The sequence below is a fragment of the Delphinus delphis genome, chromosome 20 (genome assembly GCF_949987515.2).
Source record: "Delphinus delphis chromosome 20, mDelDel1.2, whole genome shotgun sequence".
In the NCBI taxonomy this organism is placed as follows: Eukaryota; Metazoa; Chordata; class Mammalia; order Artiodactyla; family Delphinidae; genus Delphinus; species Delphinus delphis.
This window is the reverse complement of record NC_082702.1, coordinates 39,610,408-39,631,140: the sequence shown is the minus strand read 5'-3', so window position 1 is coordinate 39,631,140 and position 20,733 is coordinate 39,610,408. Positions and strand designations below refer to the sequence as shown.

The window sequence follows — 20,733 nt, the reverse complement described above, 5'->3', positions numbered from 1 at the left end:
GGTACTGAACTACAAGTGGGGAGCCTACACAGGCTGCACCCTTGTGTAGAGACATTAACCACTTCATAAAAAACAGTTTCAAATTGTGGTGCTTTGATGGAGGCGTAGAGGAAGATGTGAGAGGGCAGAGAGGGGAGGACCCTGATTTCTCGGAGGGTCTCAGCCCAGCAGTGAATCCTGCCTCTCTCTGATCTGCTGTGAGACAGTAGGCAAAACTCCCTTTGGTCTGTTTCTCAGGACCCCCTCTGTCACTGGTGTTTGGCCTTTTCAAAGGGGCTGTGAGGTCCGCTCAGCTCTGTGCTCTTTAAAAGAAGGAGCCAGGGGGACCCAGAGGGAGATGGAAGGGGGGCAGGTTGGGGCTCCTCCTTTTGTAGTTAAATAGACCCTCGGAAGCCTGGACCAGCTGGGAGCCGCTCAGCGGGCAGTGTGGCAAACGCCCCCGGCCGGGATGGTTCTGCCCCGACCCTGTTCAAGCCTTAGGTTTCAGGGGCTAAGTCTGGGCATTTATTGAGCAGACTGGAGGGCCCTTGGGGGTGGGGTAGAGGAGGACTCCAGGTCAGGGATACACACATGACATCCTCAGGCCACACGGACACACAAACGTGCTGCCTACAAAGCACACACCCCTGTCCCCCGAAGAGTCTCCTCTCTGCGGGGCTGGCCCCTCTCCCGCCCAGCACGCCCGCCAGCAGCTAGGACAAGACCTGGCAGCAGAGCCCAGCCCCAGGCAAAGCCGCAGAGGGTGGACTGGATGCTCAGTCCCAGCCCAGCCTCCTGCAGGCTCTGGGCTGCAGCCCAGAGGCCCTGGGTCAGGGATGAGGGGCCAGGAGGTGGGAGGAGAGGCCTAGAACCTGCAGGGGTGGGGGTGAGGGCGCTAGAGCCCCTGCCCCCTGTGTGGCCCTGGGCGGCTCTCCCACCGCCCTTCCACTCCACACCTCGAGCCTCAGTCTGGGGTCGAGGTTGGAGCCAGTGACCCCCAAACTCGTTCAGGAATCACTGGCATTGGGAGGATGAAGGGTGAGTCCCCAGGAGCTGTGGGGCCGGGCAGCTATGAGCTGGCCCCTTGGGGCTTTTTCCTGGTTTGGGGCTCAGTTCAGCACTGTGACCTGCTCTTGCGGGTCCCAGACCCTATCCTCTCCCCTCGGGTTCTGCCAACAGCCTCCCTCCCTCGGCTCCCCTCAGAGCTGCCCACGCTGCTCCCCTGCTGACCGCTCCTCCCTGGCTCCCCACACCCTGCAGGGTGAAGCCTAGCTCCTGAGCCAGCATTCAAGACCCAGCACGGAGTGTCCCTGCCCACCCCTCTGGCTCTCCTCTCCCTCACCTCCCTGCCCCACCCAGCCTCGAGGAGAACTGGACGTTTATGGAATACACAGGCTGTTCCCTCTGCCCGAATGCCCTTCCTTGCTGTGGCCCCTGGGTGAATGCTCTGCTTCTCTTCAAGCCCCAGTCCGTACCCCCCACAAGGTCTTCTGATTGGCTCCCGCTCCAGCGCAGCCTCTGCCTGCTGGCGCGAGTGTCTCTGACCAGGCATCCACTTCATCCCGGCAACCAGCGGCGTGAACTCAAGGCCCAGAGGACCTTGAGGTGTCGGTGTCCCTACTGCTGTCTGTCAGCCTGCCTCGGTCTCCAGCTCTGATCTTGCACTCCTTCCCTCCTTCCTCAGAGGATTTAAAACAAATCTGCACAGATCTGCCTACAACACCTTGGGTGGTCAGAGCACATACAGTGGTTGATAGAACTCAGAGAAGCTCCTCCTGTCACCGTACAGCATCTCTAATGGCCCATCACTTTGTCAGGCACACCACCATTAGGATTTTGATCCTTTGAGGACAGTCAGATTATCCTTCTTATGGGTCCCTGATGAACATACACCCATGTGCACGGGGCTTCCGAAGGTAGGGCTGACAAAACAGAGATCACGGGTTGCCATTCAACATACTCACGGCAGACATCACTAATCAGTTACAGTGTTCGTTTCCCACCGAACTTGAACTCAGCCCCTGAATCCTCAATACAGTCTTTGAGCTAGATACAACCAATTCACCAGACCTAGTGTACGATTGGAAACAAATTTGTCCTGGGGTCTCTGGGTCATTCCCTTATCTCCTAATGGGGCAGCTCAAAGCTTGAAGGAGAGAAAACCCACCCTTGGGAGAGCCTTTTCCAGCCTCCTCTGGGCTTTCTGACTTGGCCTGGGGCTCTGAGGCAGTCATTGGCGGCCACAAGTCTCACACACTTGCCTGTTTGCTCATGAGCTGTGTGGCCTTAGGCCCATTCCTTGCCCTCTCTGAGCTCTAGCTTCCTCATCTCTAATGGAGGATTGAATGAGATCATGGGTACAAAGCCCAGCACACAGTAGGTGCTTAGTAAATGTGTGGGTGTCTCAACCCTCACCTACCCACTCAGCCGGGCCTGGCAGCTGTGGGCTTGACTGGCCGACTCACAGCTGACCTCATTTCCTGGTTCTGCCCTGGGCCCACCTCCTGCTCCTGTCTGTTCTCCTCTAGAAGGAAATCTCATTCACTGCCTTCCTGGCCCAGCCCCATGGGCCCTCCTTCCCCCTCCTCCCAGTGTCTGCACCTGCCAGAATCTGATCGTTATGCTGTGGCAGACAACCTGGAGGTCCCTGAATGAGTTTAGAGACTATGTAGTCCATCCCTTGCCCTAGAGAAATTAGAAGACTGAAGCTCAGAGAGCAGACCTAAGACCTCCCAGCATCCTCTGGGGCTCCTGCTCTTCCTCCAGGGAGTCTTCTGTGATTTCTCCACCCAACATCAGCTTGGATCTGGGTTACGATGGGCTTGTCAGTATCTCTCCAGCCAGGAGCCAAGCTACTGAGGGCAGCAGTTGTCTCCTAGAACATTCCTCCCCCAGGATCATTGGGCTCCTGGCTCATCCTGGTGCCTGCTTCTGTGGCTTGAACTGTCAGGTTCAATCCTCCCCGGCTTGTCCCCTCTCCAGGCTTCCCTATGGAGTGTGACAGGGCAGAGGGGTCAGAAGGGGCTGGCCTCATTCATATCCTGCTTTCACCTCATAGTAACTGTGTGACCTTGGACTGGCTGCTCAGCTTCTCTCAGACTCTGTGGTCGTGTCTGTCAAATGGGAATTCTTTTAGTAGCTTCAAGGATGCCGAGGGGGTGCAGAGAGGTGATGGAAGTAGTAAGGGATGGATCCCATGGGCAAGGGGCTCAAGATTTTTTTCCCTGAGCTAGTGGCCAGTGTGTCCACTGTGTATCCCCGAGGCAGCAGCAGAGCTGTGAGTCATCCAGCTATGGGAGAAAATAAGCATGGCCCCTCCAGCTTCCTGCTCCCACGTCCGGCCCTTGTTCAGCAGCACAATCGCTCAGGTCTAGACTGCAGGGTGGGCAGCTTAACCCCTGCAAGGCCAGTGGGCCCCTCGCCTACCCCCTCACCACTGGAAGCCAGAATTAGCAGGGCTGCCTGGGGGCACAGAAGCTCCTGGGCCCCTCGATCACCTCCAGGCTGGCACCTACACATGGCTGGACTCAGGCCAGATGGGAGGGTCCCGCTGTTCCCCATCACCTGAAGATGAACCAAAATTCTCGGTCCTGCTACTTACTCATGGCCTTCTGCATCACTGGCCCTCCTGCCACTCCCTGCTCTGAAAACCTTCTGGCTGCACTGGCCTCTCCAGGTCCAATGAGCTGCCCAGGCTCCCTGCCTCCCCTGGAATGCCCTTCGTCTCCTGTCAGGATCCTGTCTGCCTACCACCCATGGCAGAAATGTCCATGGGGTGGGGGTGAGGAACAAGCACAGTGCTTGGCGTGGAGTAGTTGCCCAGAGCGCTCGCTGGAGGATGAGCTGATGCATCTCTCACCTACTGGGGACGGACCGACCTCAGGGGTCAAAACCTTTGTGACCCTCAAGCCATGGTCAGCTCTGGGTGGCAGGTAAATTCAGCTGTGATTTCTTAAAGCTCCCCTCCTACGATCCGTTCCCGGTACCAAGTGTGTATATCGCTTCCTTTAATTGCCTCATGAAAAGACCCTTTCTTCCAGTTTACAGATGAGGAGGCTGGCACATGAGAAGCTGCATGGTTCTGGAAAGAGCCTGGGCTTTGGGGTACGAGTTCTTGCTCCAAATCTCAGTTGCCTCAACTGGGAAATGGAGAAAGGCTGTATGTAATTCATCGGCTTGCTGGTAATATAAAGTACTGAGCTCCAGTGCTGCAGAGCCTTCTGTAGACATCATTTCCAGCTCTCAAGATGAACCGCAAAAAGAATCGCTATCTCCGTTGTTCAGAGAAGCAAACTGAGTTTGGGAGACACTGAGTAATTTTCCCGAAGTCACGCTGGAAGCGAGTGGTAGAGCTGGGATTTGTATCCAGGACGGCTCTCACCCTAGACCGCCTGCCTCCAAGTCTCTGGGGGGAACTTCTCTAAAATTATGAGGGCTGCTGGGTCCCTTGGGCCCCAATCTACGGGTACCTCGATTTGGGGGGAGAAAAACTACAGCTTCCGCAGCTCGTAACCGGCCCCTACGGTGTCTGGGGAAGGAGGGGAGGGGATTCCACAGGTAGGGCCTCAGGTGCCCAGAGTCAAGCCTCAGCTTGCCTGTACTGAAAATGGGGGCAGTGGCTGACAGGGAGGGGCGAGGCTCCAAGCTCCCCTTCCAGGGCTCCTCTCCCAATCCCAGCACAGAGCCTTTGAGGGGATGGGATGATGTCATCCGTGGTAAATCCTCTCTCGTGGGGGAAGGGGCACCACTCGGGTGCCAGTCCTCTGCCCCTGGCATGCTGGGCGACTCAGGCGGAATCCTGCCCTCTTAGCATCTGAGCCCAGCACCCACAGAAGCCAGTGGGCCCTTGAGTCTGGGAGTCTACCTGTGGGAGAGCCGAGCTTGCCCCTTCCCTGAGAACATCCCTTCGTGTCCGCGGCACCAGCCCTGGGCGCACCTTTCCCAGCTCTGTTGTGAGCCAGGAGACCCAGTCTACCCCAAGGAGTGGCGTTTCCCTGGGAGCCGATGATGACCATTCTACGCACGGGGAAGTCAGGGACCCTCACTCACCTTGCCTGTGGGCTGAGAGGTGTGTCCGTTCCGTCTGGCTGTCCGGCCGGGGCTGATCGTGCCGTGGAACTGTGCAGAGCTCGGCCAACAGCCTCTGGAGGGGAGCCCCACCCGGCGGTGAGGGAGGCCTGGCCGCCGCCCCTTCAGGTTTTCCAGCTGGCCCTGGCCCATGTGCACCCCCGCCACCCCCACCAAGGATGGTTTCCTGTTATTGTTCGTTTGTGAGGGCCGGGCTGTCTGCAGAGAGGCAGGCCCCGTGGTGGGCGGCCTCCTCGGCCCAGCTGGGCTGTCCCCATGGAGGCCTAGCCCTGGACTTGGCTGGGACGCTTAACTCGGGCCCCAACCCCAGGCCTCAGCTCTGGGGCTTTGAGCCCAACACCTGCCGAGGGGCTTCGTTCATCTTCCTTGTGACCCCGAGGGCAGGTGCCGTCACCCCCACTTTATAGCTCATGACACTGAAACTCAGCAAGTTTAAGGTGCTTGTCTACTCAGCTGGGGCGTAGCACAGCCAGAAATCCAGCCTGGGTCGCCCTGGGCCCAGAGCCAGATTTTCCCAGGTGACTCCATGACATGCTGGGGGAGGGGCAGACTTTGCAGTGGCTGGGGAGGCCTCAGGGGCCCCTGCGGTGGGGTGGGTAGGAGATGGGAACAGGCTGCAGCTCCTGGGTCTGTGAACTGGATTGACTTCCGGTGGGCGTAGGCCTGGGTTCCAGCTGTAAGGTGCCAGCCTGGGTGTTGGGGGTTAGGGGTGCGCCGTCTGGGTTTAGGAATGTCAGGCGGAGCCAGGTGCCTGATGGGCCAGTCATGCACTTCCACCCCAGCCTCAGTTTCCTCTTCTGTAAAATGGGGATAATATAACCTCAGCCTCACATGGCTGTTGAGATAGACAAGAGTCCAAGAGGGGTGTGGAAGATGGGGAAGCTGAAGGCAGGACCAGGGACCGTTAGAGCCAAGAAGCTGTGGGCAGAAGCCGCTCAGATTCTGTGAATCACGAGAGTTACAAGAGGAGGTTTTACAAACTGCAGATACCGGGGCCCCGCCCCAGTCCAGCTGATTGGGAATCTCCCAGGGCAGGTAGTGGAAATCTTTGACTAGTTGCCCCTGTTTTTCCATGGATGGATGAATGGCTGGGAAGTCCCGAACTGGTTCTCTTATACAGCTGGGCAAACAGAGACCTGAGAGGGAGAGAGCCTTGCCCAGGGGCACTAAGTCAGTGGACGCTGGTGTGGAGATGGGGAACGGAGTGGGAGGGTATTTTGGGGGGAGGGGAAGATAAAGATTTCCCTGTTCCAGGCATGTTGAGTTTGAGATGGCTTTTAGACACCCAAGTGGCCATGTCAGATTGGCAGCTGGAGATGGAGGTAGACAGTTGGATATAGGTGGATACGGTTGGGGACGGGGGTGGATTTAGTGGAGACAGTTGGAGACAGTGGGAGACACTCAGCCTGGAGGTGAGCTTGGAAGCCCTGAGCGTATGGCTGGCACCTGAGGCCTTGGCAGCGGACGAGCTTACAGGGAGGGAGGCCCCGGGCCTCTGAGATTTGTAGCTTCCTTAGGAGAGAGCCCAGGGAGGAAGGAGGGAAGCCAGGGGTGTTGGCTGGGTCAGCCTGGGAAAGGTGAGCACCGAGACTTGACCACTGGATCTGGAAGTCGGAGGTCATTGATGGCTGTGACCAGAGCACGTTAAAGGGAAAGGAGTAGACATGAGGGACTGAGGGGGGCGGTGGCTGGTGCAGGGGGATCAGGAAATAGAGGCGTGCGATCCCGGCTCCTTCCCCCAGACTTGCAGTGAATGGAGCAGAGAGATGGGCGGCTTTTAGGTTTTGTTTTAAAGCAGTGCTGGCATGTTTGTGTGCTGAGGGGACTCCAGCAGCAGGGAAGGCAGACGACGCTGGAGGGAGGATGGTCCTGAGGCGGGCCTCTGCGCGGGAAGCCGCACATCACTGGCTGTTCGTGGAATGAACAAACAAAAGCTCAGCACTTTTTTCTCCAACAGGATTAACTCTGCCTTCTCCTGCCAGGGGGTGGGGTGGCCACAGAGAAGCCAGGACCAGCTCAGGGCTCCGTCCCTCGTGCCTCAGCCTGACTTCTCACACCCGCCTGTGCCCACTGCCTGCCCTTGTGGTCTGTGTGCCCGTGAGGTTGGATCCAGGCCCGGGCATCGCTTCCTGCTGGGTCTCAGACTCAGTCCTGGTGGCAGACAGGGATGGGGTTTGTCCTGGCACCATCCCTTTGTGATCTCAGTCTGGGAGGAAGTTGACTCTGCCCTGAAACCCCGCTGTTCCTGTCATTAGTAAACAAGGGGCTGGTCATCCAGGCGTGTGCCCCGGGGGTGGGGATGGGGCCTCCACAGAGAGGTAGTCCAGGCCACGGAGGGAAGCTCGTGGCCCTGAGGGTCCCCTCAGGGTCTCCTGCCCGATTTCTGCCACTGCCCAGCCCCGATTCCAACCCCTCTGGAGGCAGAGGAGGTGACGGGAGGACACAAGGCCAGGAAGGTACCATCAGGGGCAAAGGAGGCAGCCCGAGGGCCGGCAGGAAACGGGATGGTCTGCGGGACCTGATTAGTAGCTGGGGGGGAAGTGACAATGGAGGCGGTGTGGGTGGGCTGGGGAGTGTGATAACAAGGCCTCTGCCAGGACATAAGTTGACCAGGGAGGGGGCCCTACGACATCTTGCTCGGAGGGGTTCAGGCTTGGGGGTGGACAGACCCGGTGCAGGTTCTATGCCGGCTTATCACTGGCTGTGTGACCTGGAGCCTGCCGCGCTGAGCCCCTTTCCTCACCTGTGAAATGAGTCACCAGTTCAGACTTTGCAGGGCTGTCGGAGCAGCAGATGAGACAATGAAAATAAATGATCGTAACAGCACACATGCGTTGAACAGGTATTTCTCAAAGTGTGGTCCTCTGGCCGCCTGTCTCAGAATCATCTGGCGAGCGTGTGTTGAAATGCAGATTCCTAGGCCCCAGCAGGGCGGCAGAGGCAGAATGGCTGGCAATGGAACCCTGAGACCTACACGTATGTAGCTCCTAGGCCATGTGTTTGCACGCTCACATTGGAGGACCCTGGCCTGGGAGCTCTCCCTCCGTGGGACACCCCTTTCAATCCTCAGGACAGCCCTGGGGGAGGGTTCTGTTGTTATTCCCATTATACAGTTGGGGAAACATAGCCTGGGAACTAAGTGCTCCCAAGATCACAGAGCTTGTCAGTGGTGGACTGGAAATTCCCAGCCAGGCCTCTGTGTCCAGAGGCCACCTCCTCACCCACCAAGCTTTCCTGCCTGGCTCACAGCAGGGGCTTCTCAGCAAGCGATCCCGTTCCTTCTTCCCCACAGTGTGGGAGGCCTGAGGATGGCACAGGGAAGCCGGGCCGCCGGGTCTTTGCCCACACTCTTCCGCTCACTGGGCTGCTTCCTCTGCCCCCCTCACCTGCCTGCAGGGCCCCCGTCCCCTGCTCCCCCCAGGGCTTGTCTCTTCCGCCCTCTCCTCTGCCATTCCGCTCCCTCCTCCGGGCCCCTGAAGCCTTTTACACAGACCCCCTTCACGGCCCACCACCTCGCTCATCTGCTTCTCTCTCTTCCCTGCACCTGGATTGTGTCTCCTTTGCGTGTCTGTTCCTGGCGGGCGCACAGCACGGGGGGAGCGCTCCATAAACGTGGACTTGAAACCGTGGGCTCCTAGACGGGCAGCCAGCCCACTGTGGATCCGATCTGCAACTTCTGCAGGGGGTGTGTGGGTGTGTAGGGCTCTTCACCCCTGCGCGGGGTGGCCCCGCACCTGCAGGCAAAGCCCTGGCAGAGAGCGTGAGCACAGCACATAGTGTCCCAGAACACGCAGGGATGTTAAGTGAGGATGCTCCTGTGGAAGTGCCTGGGATATACTCCGTGGTTCTGTCCATAGCTTGATTTGGTGGCTGAAATATTTTTCATTTCCTTCCTCTTTTCTCCAGATAATTGGTCGAAACCTGCAGTTGATGAGGAGTGTGGGTACCTGAGGCTCAGACTTTCCCTGGGCTGGGGGGACAGAGGGGACAGTTGAGTGCCCTGGGCTCCCAGGCTGCCCGCTGGGGGCGGGCGTGGGGTGGGCAGGAGAGGGCTGTGTTACCCGTGAGCCTGAGTGCAGGGCGCTGTGTGAGTGCCTGCTGAGTTTTAGACGAAAGGAAAGCACTTTGGCCTTTGGTGCAGCGGGGATTTGGGGAAGGCCCCCTGGCTGTGGAGAGGGCAGTGAACACAACCTCCCGAGGAAACAGAAGGGGGGGGTCGGTGTAGGGTAGCCTGCAGGGGCTCAGGAGGGAGGAGGGGCAGGGGAGGAGTCTCACCTTCAGCTGTGGCTCCGCGAGGAGCAGGGAGCGCTGCTCCAAGCAGGGGCTGGGCTGGGCTCACCTCTGGGCGCTCACAGCTGAGCTCAGGGTGGGCCCAGAGCCGTGGTCATTGAACGAATGAATGAGCGAATGAGAGCATGGATGAGTGGGTGCATGAGTCGCCGGCACGTTGAGACAGACCCGGGCGTGGGACGAGTGTAGCTGTGGTCGGTGGTATATTCCAGCACATAGTGGGTCCTTTTCTCAGAGGCTTCAAGGAGGCACTGAATTAGTCAGTCAGCCTCTCAGCCCTGCTGGGGGCCCAGCTCTGTGCCGGCTGGGGGTGGGGAGCCAGGGAGGTGAAAGAGGCTGTCCCTTGATAAACTCTGAGACTGGGGTGGACTTAATTACAGTCACCAATCTATTATGTGTCTTTCCTGGCCCAGGCTCTGAGCCTTATTTTTTTATTTTTAGTTTTTTTGCAGTACGCGGGCCTCTCACTGTTGTGGCTTCTCCCGTTGCGGAGCACAGGCTCCGGACGCGCAGGCTCAGCGGCCATGGCTCACGGGCCCAGCCGCTCCGCGGCATGTGGGATCTTCCCGGACCAGGGCACGAACCCGTGTCCCCAGCATCGGCAGGTGGACTCTCAACCACTGCGCCACCAGGGAAGCCGTGAGCCTTATTTTTAATACGCAGGGCGACCTTGAGGGGGCGTATGGCTCTGCCCCTTTTACAGCACTGAGTAGCTAGCCCAGGGCGGCACTGCCCACCTCAAGCCGGGGCTCCCGCGAACGTGCTGAGCCCTGCTGAACACCCCAGGCCCACCTTAGGCTGAGCTGCTGCAGCCGCCTGCCTCCGGGCCTTTGCCTGTGCTGTCCTTGTGAAACAGGAGGGAAGGGGCCAGGGCACAACCTTTGAAAGGATGACATAGCCCAAGGACACGACATAAACTGTTTAGAACCAAATAGGTCCAAGGTGGCGGACAAGTTGACTTCCACTGACCTTGAGCCCTCAGTATATGCTCGTTGTAACACACCCACAGGCGCCATGACAGTTCCGTCCAAGGCTGGCCATAAAGGTCAAAAAGTGGGCAGTGACCTAATTCCTGGAAATCCCCAACCCTTCCCCAAAATAGCTGCAATACTCCTCCCACTCCTTAACCTATGAAAGTACCCACCCCTATAAAAACTGAGATGGCCCACAGTCTGTCTGTGGAGCGTGTTTCTCTCTAAAGAAATCCACTTCTTACCTACCACTTTGTCTCTCACTGAATTCTTTCTGCAATGAGACATCAAGAACCTGAGCTTCATTAAGTCCTGAGACCAGGTGGTGTGTGATCTCAGTTCAAAGAACATGGGTTCAAGTCCTAGTCTGGGTTTTGGCTGGGTTCGAGTCCCGGCCCTTGGGGCTCAAGTCCCAACCTGAGTTGCACGATTTCCCTTGCACCCAGGATGCTCTTCCTTCCTACCTCTGTTAGCCCAACCCAGCACCACCCCTCCATCCAGCCCTGCTAAACTCCCATTCTGGAAAGCATCTTGCCCCTTGGAAAGATCCCATCTCACCTGTACCCAACTCATTCAGTTCCAAAGCCTACTGGGCTCCTCCCCTCTTATATAATGATTCCTCACTACAGCCCTGAGAAGTGTAGGTACTATTCATATTCCCATGTCCCTGATGAGGGAGCTGAGGCTCAGAGAAGCTGAGTAACTTGCCCAAGGTCACACAGCTCCTGAGCAGCGGAGCCAGGATTCCAACCCTCGTCTTCCAGTTCCCAGTTGAGTGCTCACTCTACATCAGCATCCTACTCCAGGCAACATGTCATTGTTTGATAGTGTTTTGTGCTTGTTTATTGTTTAAAAAAATACATTTCATGATGTGCAGGCCTTGTCTAGCTCTGAGGTGGGCATGGGGGACGCAGAGGTGACCGGGCTGGGTCCCCACTTTCGATGTGTCAGACCAGTGTAAGCAGCACTGGTGGAGCCAGGTTGGCGACAGAGGTGTGTGCCTTGTGCGGGGGGTGCTTGGAGGAGGTAGCCTGGGGAGCTGCCAGAAGATGGGCAGGGCAAGAGGAAGGACTGGCCAGGAAGAGAGAACAGCAAGGTCAGAGGCACAGAGGCCTGTTTGGGAAGGAGAGGCCATTCCCTGGGTGGAAGCGTTGAGCTCCTGGGAGGGGGAAATCAGGGACTGGCTGGAGTGAAGCCAGGCGGCCGGGGCCTTTCAAGCCACACGGGGGACCCCGGGGGACCTCTCACCGGGCGGGCCCCGAGGAGCCCTGAATTTTAGGTGATTCGCCCCGTCCAGTCTGGTGGTCTGTGGCCAGGCTGGGGAGCCACAAGCTGTGGCTGTTGAGTGTACAGTTGCTGGAGCTGGACTAAGTGAGGCCTTTCCTTGGCCAGGAAGGGACCGATTGAACAGGGATTGAATTCCCGACAGTGAGAACAATACCTTATCTGCACAGCACTTTCCCAGATGTTTCTCACTTTTCTCCCACCACATCCGGGCAGGCTGTTAGGAAGCGGTGTTGGAGCTCGGGGCTGAGGGGTACCCAGGAGCAGCCTGACGTGAGGGTTGAGATCCCGGGCACGCCTGCTGCTTACTGTCCCGCTGATCCTGGACGCACCTTTGGTGCCTCAGTTTCCCGTTCTGTAAAATGGGAGTGATTGCGTGCCTTCCTCGTGGGGTTGCTGGAAGGAGTCATTGAGGAGGTTCAAGTAAAGTGCACAGAGCTGTCTCTGTCATACAGTAGCCACTCGATAAACCTTAGTCATGACAGTGACGCCACAGAGAGGTTGATGGTGGGGGGCGCACGTGTGAGGGTGTGAGCGCGGCCTCTGCATGTGTGCGGCGTTTGTTTGGCAGCCGTGTGGCGACACGTGCACGTGCCAGAGCTTGCGTGGACCATGTAAGACGCCCACATTGATGTGACCATGTATGTGTGTGGGTGCACAAGTGGGCTGAGGGGTGCAGCTGGGCCAGAGGAGGGACAGGCCTGGGGGCAGCCCCTTTCTCCTCCATGATCTGGAATCATCTGTCTCTGTTACTCTGTTGACCAAGCCTTGTGCACCCTCATCTCCTGCAGAAGCCCAGAGAGGTCAAGGCCTTGCTCCAGGGGGGCCCAGCGAGCCGGGAGTGGCAGGATGGGACCAAGGGCCCTTCCTCCCTGATTGGAGGGCAAGCCTGAGTCTGGCAGAGAGCTTGCTGCACGGAAGCCAGGACTTCCTACCTCTGGGCCCCGCGTTGCTTGCGTCCTGCATCGAATGTCCCAGAGAACAATGGATCGGAGGCTTTGCCATCTGTGGGGCAGGAAGGTGGGTCAGGAGCCGCTTGATCCTGCCTCTTGACGGGGCAAACAGGGCTCTGGCCCTTCTCCAGGCCCCTCAGCTGTCTCCAGACCCTGCCCCCTGTGGCCTGTGAGGCAGATCTTCTGGGCACAGTCCAGCTAGGGGGTGGGGGTCTGAGCTGGTCTTGGGGAAGGAAGCTGCCAGGGAGAACTCAGGGCAGACTGGGGGGAACTGATCACAGCTGCTGGAGGTCTTGGGGGTCCCCCAGCTTCATCCACCTGCCATGCCACTGAGAACCAGGAGGGAAACGAGAGACTCTACCCGGCCCAAGTCAACCCTCCCCAGCCCCGGGGCTCACGCTCATAGGCACGGGGCTGTCTCTGAGCCTGTTAACTCAGTTTACATACAGTTCTAACAAGCCTGCGGGCAGGGAGGGCAGGGTGGTGCTGTGGCAATCCTGCCAGCGGAGAGGAGGAAACTGGGGGTCTATTTGTCTGTATGGACGGCTCTTCAAAGGCTTGGGCTGTTTCTGTACCCCCTTGTGTCTGAGAATCTGGCCATCATCAGGGATTCCCCTGTCTTGGGCTGAAGGACCACTTCTGAGAGCAGGTCCTCCCACTCTGTTTGTACTTCTGGGAAAGTTTCCTTCTGCTCTTGAGTCCTGGCTGTGGTCACTCACAGGAAACACATGGTGGTCGTTGGCTGGAGTGAGGGAAGACTGGGGTTAGGGTGGTGGGGTTTGGAGGGTTTAGACTCCTGGTGACAAGGGAGGCTCCCACCCTGTAGGCCAGCGCTGCAGGGCCTCAGCTCTGGGACTCCCTCACTCTGGGAGGGTCATGCATAGTCTCACCCCCCCCCCCCCCGGCCGTGTTTTCACTAGTCTGCTGTTTGGTGCCAGTTCCTGCCTGATGACCAACATCTTTTGCTCTTTGGGACAAGGTCCAAGTTCCTCAGCTGGGTATTCAAGGCCCTGCTGCCCGCTGCAGTCCTGCTTCTCACCCTTCAGCTCCAGCTGTGCTGGGGGAGTGAGTTGCCTACACGCACAGGGCTCTGTCGGGCCACAGGGCCTTTGCATGTGCCATCCTACTGCCTGGAATTCCACCTCCCAAAGAAACTCTAGTCCTTCCAGCTTCCTGAAGTTCAATCCAAATATCATCTTCTCCGTGACAAACAACAACAATAGAGTTACCTCTCTTAAAAAAAAAAAAAAGCTTTATTGAGCTTTATTTATTTTTTAGAAGTTTTATTGAGGCATAATTGGTATACAATAAATTGCATATGTTTAAGGTATACAGTTTGACAGTATTTGACATATATATACATTTGTGAAAACATCACCACAATCAAAATATTGAACATATTTATCACCCCCCAAACTTGTCTTATGCCCCTTTGTATCCCCTGCCTATCTCCCCTCCCCAGGCAACTGACGATCTGGATTCTGTCAGTATAGATTTGTTGGGATTTTTCTAGAATTTTATATATGTAAGAACCTTTATTTAGTTTCCTTTTTCTTTTTTAGTATATTCACAAAGTTGTGCATCAATCACCGTTATCTAATCCCAGCACATTTGCATCACCCCAAAAGAAACCCAGCACCCCATGAGCAGTCACTCCCGGTTCTCTTCCACCCCCAGCCCCTGGCAACCAGGAATCTTCTTTCTGTCTCTATGGATTTGCCTTTTCTGGACATCTTCTGTAAAGGGAATCAAACAATATTTGGTCTTTTGTGACTGGATTCTGTCACTTAGCCTAATGTTTTCAAGGTTCATCCATGCTGTGTATCTATCAGTACTTCGTTATTCTTTTATGGCTGAGTAATATTCTAATGTGTAGATATTCCACATTTGTTTATCCTTTCATCAGTTGATGGACATGTGGGTTGTTTCTGCTCTTTGGATATTATGAATAAGACTGCTTGAACACTTGTTACAAGCTTTTGTGTAAAGATTAAGAAAAATGGAAGTACAGTTGATTTGCAATATTGTGTTAGTTTCAGGTGTACAGCAAAGTGATTTGGAGATATATATATATATATATATATATATATACACACACACACACACACACACACACACACCTTCTTTTTTTAATCTGTTAATCCCATACTCCTACTTTATCCTCCCCCCCTTCCCCTTTGGTAACCATAAATTTGTTTCCTATGTCTGTGAGTCTGTTTCTGTTTTGTAAATATGTTCGTTTGTACCATTTTTTAGATTCCACATATAAGTGATATCCTATAATATTTGTCTTTCTCTGTCTGACTTACTTTACTTAGTGTGATAATCTCTAGGTCCATCCATGTCACTGCAAATGGCATTTCATTCTTTTTTATGGCTGAGTAATATTCCACTGTATATATGTACCACATCTTCTTTATCCATCTATTGATGGACACTTAGGTTGCTTCCACGTCTTGGCTATTGTAAATAGTGCTGCTATGAACATTGGGGTGCATGTATCTTTTCAAGTTAGAGTTTTCATCTTTTTTGGATAAAGGAGTGGGATTGCTGGCTTATGTTGTAACTTTATTTTTAGTTTTTTGAGGAACCTCCATACTGTTTTCCATAGTGGCTGTACCAATTTACATTCCCACCAACAGTGTAGGAGGGTTCCCTTTTCTTCACACCCTCTCCAGCCTTTAGTACATGTAGACTTTTTGACGACGGCCATTCTGACAGGTGTGAGATGATACCTCATTGTAGTTTTGATTTGCACTTCTCTAATAATTAGCAATGTTGAGCATCTTTTCATATGCCTGTTGGCCATCTGTATGGCTTCTTTGGAGAAATGTCTATTTAGATCTTCTGCTCATTTTTTGATTGGGTTGTTTGTTTTTTTGATATTGAGCTGTATGAGCTGTTTGTATATTTTGGAAATTAAGCCCTTGTCAGTTGCATTTTTTGCAGATATTTTCTCCCAGTCTGTGGGCTGTCTCTTCCTTTTGTTTATAGTTTCCTTTGCTGTGCAGAAGCTTATAAGTTTGATTAGGTCCTTGTGTGAAGATGTTTTTAATTCTCTTGGGGTATGTATTTGGGAGTAGGATTGTTGGGTCATATGGTAACTCTAGATTTAATCTTTGAGGAATTGTCAAACTGTTTTCCGGAGCCACTCTACCATTCTACATTTCCACCAGCCATATACAAGGGCTCTAATTTCTCCACATTCTCACCAACACTTGTCAATGTTTGTCCTTTTCATTCTAGCTATTACCGTGAGTGTGAAGTGGTATCTCGTTCTGGTTTTGATTTGCATTTCCCAAATGACTAATATTTATTTATTTATTTTATTATTATTATTTTTTTGCGGTACGCGGGCCTCTCACTGTGTGGCCTCTCCCGTTGCGGAGCACAGGCTCCGGACGCGCAGGCTCAGCGGCCATGGCTCACGGGCCCAGCCGCTCCGCGGCATGTGGGATCTTCCCGGACCGGGGCACGAACCCGTGTCCCCTGCATCGGCAGGCAGACTCTCAACCACTGCGCCACCAGGGAAGCCCCCAAATGACTAATATTGTTGAGCATCTTTTCATTGGCTATTTGTATATCTTCTTTGGACAAGTGTCTATTCAAATCATTTGCCCATTTTTATTTGGGTTATTTGTCCTTTTTTTTGCTTGTGTTGCAAGTTTTTTATATGTCTAGATATAAGTCCCTTATCAAATATGTGGTTTACAAATGTTCTATCCCATTCTCTGGGTTGTTTTTTTTACTTTCTTAATAGTGTCCTTTGAAATATAAAAGCTTTTAGTTATAATGAAGTCCAATTTATATATATATATATATATATATATATATATTTTTTTTTTTTTTTTTTTTCCATTTGTCTGTTGTGCTTTTGGTATCAAACCTCAGAAACCATTGCCTAATTCAAGGTCATGAAGATGAGCTGCCAGTTCTTGAGACTTACCCTGTGCCACGTATACATTACCTTCCCTCATCACATCCTGGCAAGGCAGGAATTTTCACTCCTATTGTACAGACGTGAAATTGAGGCTCAATTCATTCCTGGGCATATAGCGAGTAGATGGCAGGGTGTCTGACTTCAAAACTGGGCCCAGATTGGTGCCAGGGTGACCCACAGATAGCCTGGAAGCATGGCAGTGGGTTAAGGAAAAGAGTAACCAACATTCACTGAAGGTTTCCTTTGTGCCAGGCGCGGTACCTGGCGCTTTATATGCGTTAGCTGACTTTCTCTCTCTCGCCGTGGCAGAGGCTCTCAAAAGTATGTGACAAAGTGAAAGAGTGGCATGGACATATATACACTACCAAACGTAAGGTAGATAGCTAGTGGGAAGCAACTGCATGGCACAGGGAGATCAGCTCGGTGGTTTGTGACCACCTAGAGGGGTGGGATAGGGAGGGGGGAGGGGGGGAGACGCAAGAGGGGAGAGAGATGGGAACATATGTATAACTGATTCACTTTGTTACAAAGCAGAAACTAACACACCATTGTAAAGCAATTATACTCCAATAAAGATGTTAAAAAAAAAAAAAGTATGGCTCTGACCTGCAACATCAGCCGATTCTTGGGCCCCACCCCAAACTTGCTAAATTAGGAACTCTGGGGGTAGGGCCCAGCAATCTGTGTTATTTAAGAGCATCGAGTGATTCTGATGCACGCAAGCGTGAGAACTGCCGCCCTAGAGCAGTGCTTCTCTCCAGGCTGCACACTGCAATTACCTGGGGAGCTTTTGTTTTGTTTTGCTTCTTTCCTAAGTGCTAGGTTGAGGAGAGGCACACATGGAGATTCTGATTTAACTGGCCTGCGTGGGGGCTAGACTTCGCTGGGTTTTAAAGCGCTCCAGGAGATCCGAATGTGCACCCGGGACTCTAATGACTGCCTTAGGAGAAGCTCCCACCACTAGCTCCATGTTATAGGTGCAGAAGCTCTGGGAGATTAATGGGCGTGTTCAAGGTTATATAGCCACGTAGCAGGAGGGGGAGCTGGAATTCAAAGTCCCTGCCTTTCCACTTCCTCTCCTTCCTCCCATTCTTTACTTTTTGCTTAATATAGATCCTGGGTGTTGTTTCCACAAGCTGCTCTCTTTCGGAAAGTAACTGAGGCACGATATTGCCATCTAGTGGCCATTGATGAGAACTGACGAGCAGCTTCAGGACTTCCTATGACTCTGTTCTCAGGGGACACAGGTGGGAGGAGAGAAGGTGACCATTCACGTTGCTTAGACAGACGTTTTTGGGAAACGTGGGCCCATGTTTCCAAAAGATGTCTTTTGAGAGAAGGAGAGTGGCATGATGGCAGGTTTCATGTTTAAGCTCTGCTGATTAGAGGTCATTCACAAACCCCAGGAGGGGCTGGAGAGAGAGTCTCTTCTTGATCAAACTTGACTCAGGGTCTGTAACTTTCTCCTGGACCCATCTGTGTACTTCCCTGAAAAATCTAGTTTTAGCAAGAATGCTGCTAAGTCAGTTTAACCAGAGCTTGAAATCCGATATGGTTTCTCACCCTCCAGCATCCTCCAGGTGATGTCTGAGCTCCCTGGCCTGTCTTCAGCGAGAATCCTATTAGGTCAATTTAGCCAGAATTCCCCTTACCCCTGATGTTTCCTCTTAGTAATTTTCCATCCACTGACCCCCACTCATCCTGATCCTTGGCTATAAATTCCCACTTGCTAATGCTGTTCTCAGAGTTGGGCCCAATCCCCCTACCCCCCACCCCAAATCTTCTTGCAGTGGTCCCTGTACTTATGGCAGTGGTCCTGAATACAGTCTGCCCTACCATCTTTAACAAGTACCATAAATATATTTTTCCTTTAACACTGGGGAGGCTGGGTCCTAGGCGGGGCTGGAAGGGGAGGCAGCAAGGAATCTGAAATGATGGATACTCATTTGGGCAGGAAAGCTCGGCTCACCTCCATGTGGGCATTGATTCATTCCACAGAGAGCCACTGTGGGTCAGGTCTGAGGTGGTGCTGGCTCTCAGACATCGGGGTGGGGGAAGCATAGAATATTTGGGGTACTCAGTCCCCTGTGGTCCCATCAGGTCTGTTCTTGGCCCTGAGAGGGGCTCCAGTGGAGGCAGGTGGGGTGGGGCACCTGAGGCGGCTGTGCTGGGGGGCAGCCCCTTGAAGCTGGTGCCTGGGGTCTAAACAGGAGGAGCCCACAGAGATGAGTCAGACTCGATGGCAGCGGCGCGCTCTGCTCGCTCCTGTGGGATCAAACAAAGGGCCCCTAGGAAGTGCCTCAGAACCTCTTAGTTTCTGGCATGGCTGGGGTTCTCACCAGGGGCAGGGACGCTGAAAGAAATAAAGCATCCGAGGAAGGAGGGAGTGATTGGCTGTGGGGAGGGCACTCGTAGGAGGTACACATAACAGAAGATCTACCATCTTAACCGTTTTAAACTGTACAGTTCAGTGGCATTCAGTACATTCACCCTGCTGTGCATTCATCACCACCCATCCACAGAACTCTATCCATCTTGCAAAACCAAGCTCTGTACCCAGTAAACAGCAGCTCCCCATTCTCCCCTCACCCAGCCCCTGGCAGCCGCCATTCTACTGTCTGTCCTTTTGATTTTGACCTACTCCAGGACCTCATGTGAGTGAAATCAAACAGTATTTGTCTCTTCGTGACCAGCTTATTTCACTTAGCATAGTGTCCTCCAGGCTCATCCATGTTGCAGCATGTGTCAGAACTTCATTCCTCTTTAGGCTGAAAAATATCCCATTGTACGCACACACCACATTTTCTTACCTGTTCATCTGTCGATAGACACTTGGGTTGATTCTACCTTTTGGCTATTGTGCGTAGTACTGCTATGAGCATGAGGGTACAAATATGTGTTTGAGTTTCTACTTTTAATTCTTTTGGGTATAAATTCAGAAGTGGAATTTCTGGATCATGTGGTAATTATATTTTTAATTTTTTAGGGACCACCATACTGTTTCCCATACTGGTAGCACCATTTTACATTCCTTCCAATAATACACAAGTCTTCCAATTTCTCCACGTTCTCAAAAATTTGTTACTTTCTGTTTTTTTTTTTTTATAGTAGCCATCTTAATGGGTATGCAGTGAGATATTTCATTGTGGTTTTGATTTACATATCTGAAATGACTAGTGACATTGCACATCTTTACATGTAGCTTGGAATTCTTTTATTTATGTATTTATTTTTAAAAAGCAGCTGCCATTTTCTTTTTTTTTAAGTTTATTTATTTAATTTTTGGCTGTGTCGTGTCTTCATTGCTGCACGCGGGCTTTCTCTAGTGGTGGCGAGCGGGGGCTACTCTTCGTTGCGGTGCGCGGGCTTCTCACTGCAGTGGCTTCTCTTGTTGCAGAGCACGGGCTCTAGGCGCGCGGGCTCAGTAGTTGTGGCTCACGGGCTCTAGAGCACAGGCTCAGTAGTTGTGGCGCACGGGCTTAGTTGCTCCGCGGCATGTGGGATCTTCCTGGACCAGGGCTCGAACCTGTGTCCCCTGCATTGGCAGGCGGACTCTTAACCACTGCACTACCAGGGAATTCCTGGAGTTCTTTTATAAAATTAAATCTTAGTGGACAAAATGGATTTAAATACTACCTCCCATACTATTGTAAGGTAAACCATCTAGCCTGGAAGCTTACCATTAGATGTTATATATTTGCTTTTTCATGCAAATGCTGTTTTATTATCTGTGTGTATCAACTTCATCTGATAAAAGGCTCCTTTATTCCTAAACACACATTTGTATCTCATGGAAAATAAAGGTTCGGTGGAACACGATTTGGGAAACACCGACCAAGAGGAAGGTCTACAGTGGTAGGTCACAGGGCTCCATCCCAGGCCCATCTGGGTCAGCATTTTTTGTCAGTGACTTAGAAGAAGACATTGATTGTCTACTAATCAAAGCAGTGAGCTATTCAAACCCTGATGGGATGGAGAACGTGTTGGGTGATAGGGTCGGGAGCCAAAGACGTCTTAGGGTAAAGAAATGGTTCAAAATAATAATATGTGACGTTACAAAGATGAGTTCAAGGCCTCGCACCTGGGCTTAAAAAACAAATCAAGGGACTTCCCTCGTGGTCCATTGGCTAAGACTCCACCCTCCCAATGCAGGGGCCCCAGGTTCGATCCCTGGTCAGGGAACTAGATCCCACATGCCGCAACAAAGATCCTGCACGCGGCAGTGAAG

At 53.2% G+C, this 20,733-nt stretch overlaps 1 protein-coding gene across 1 annotated transcript in view; it reads right to left on the bottom strand.

The window, feature by feature from the left end:
• The window catches only part of CDH5 (cadherin 5), a 37,871-nt gene extending 32,741 nt beyond the window's left edge, over positions 1–5,130 (bottom strand). Inside the window, exon 1 of the mRNA XM_060000752.1 lies at positions 5,029–5,130. The gene's annotated coding sequence lies outside the window, so the exon portion shown is untranslated. The remainder of the gene's footprint in view (positions 1–5,028) is intronic.
• Positions 5,131–20,733: the final 15,603 nt, after the last annotated feature.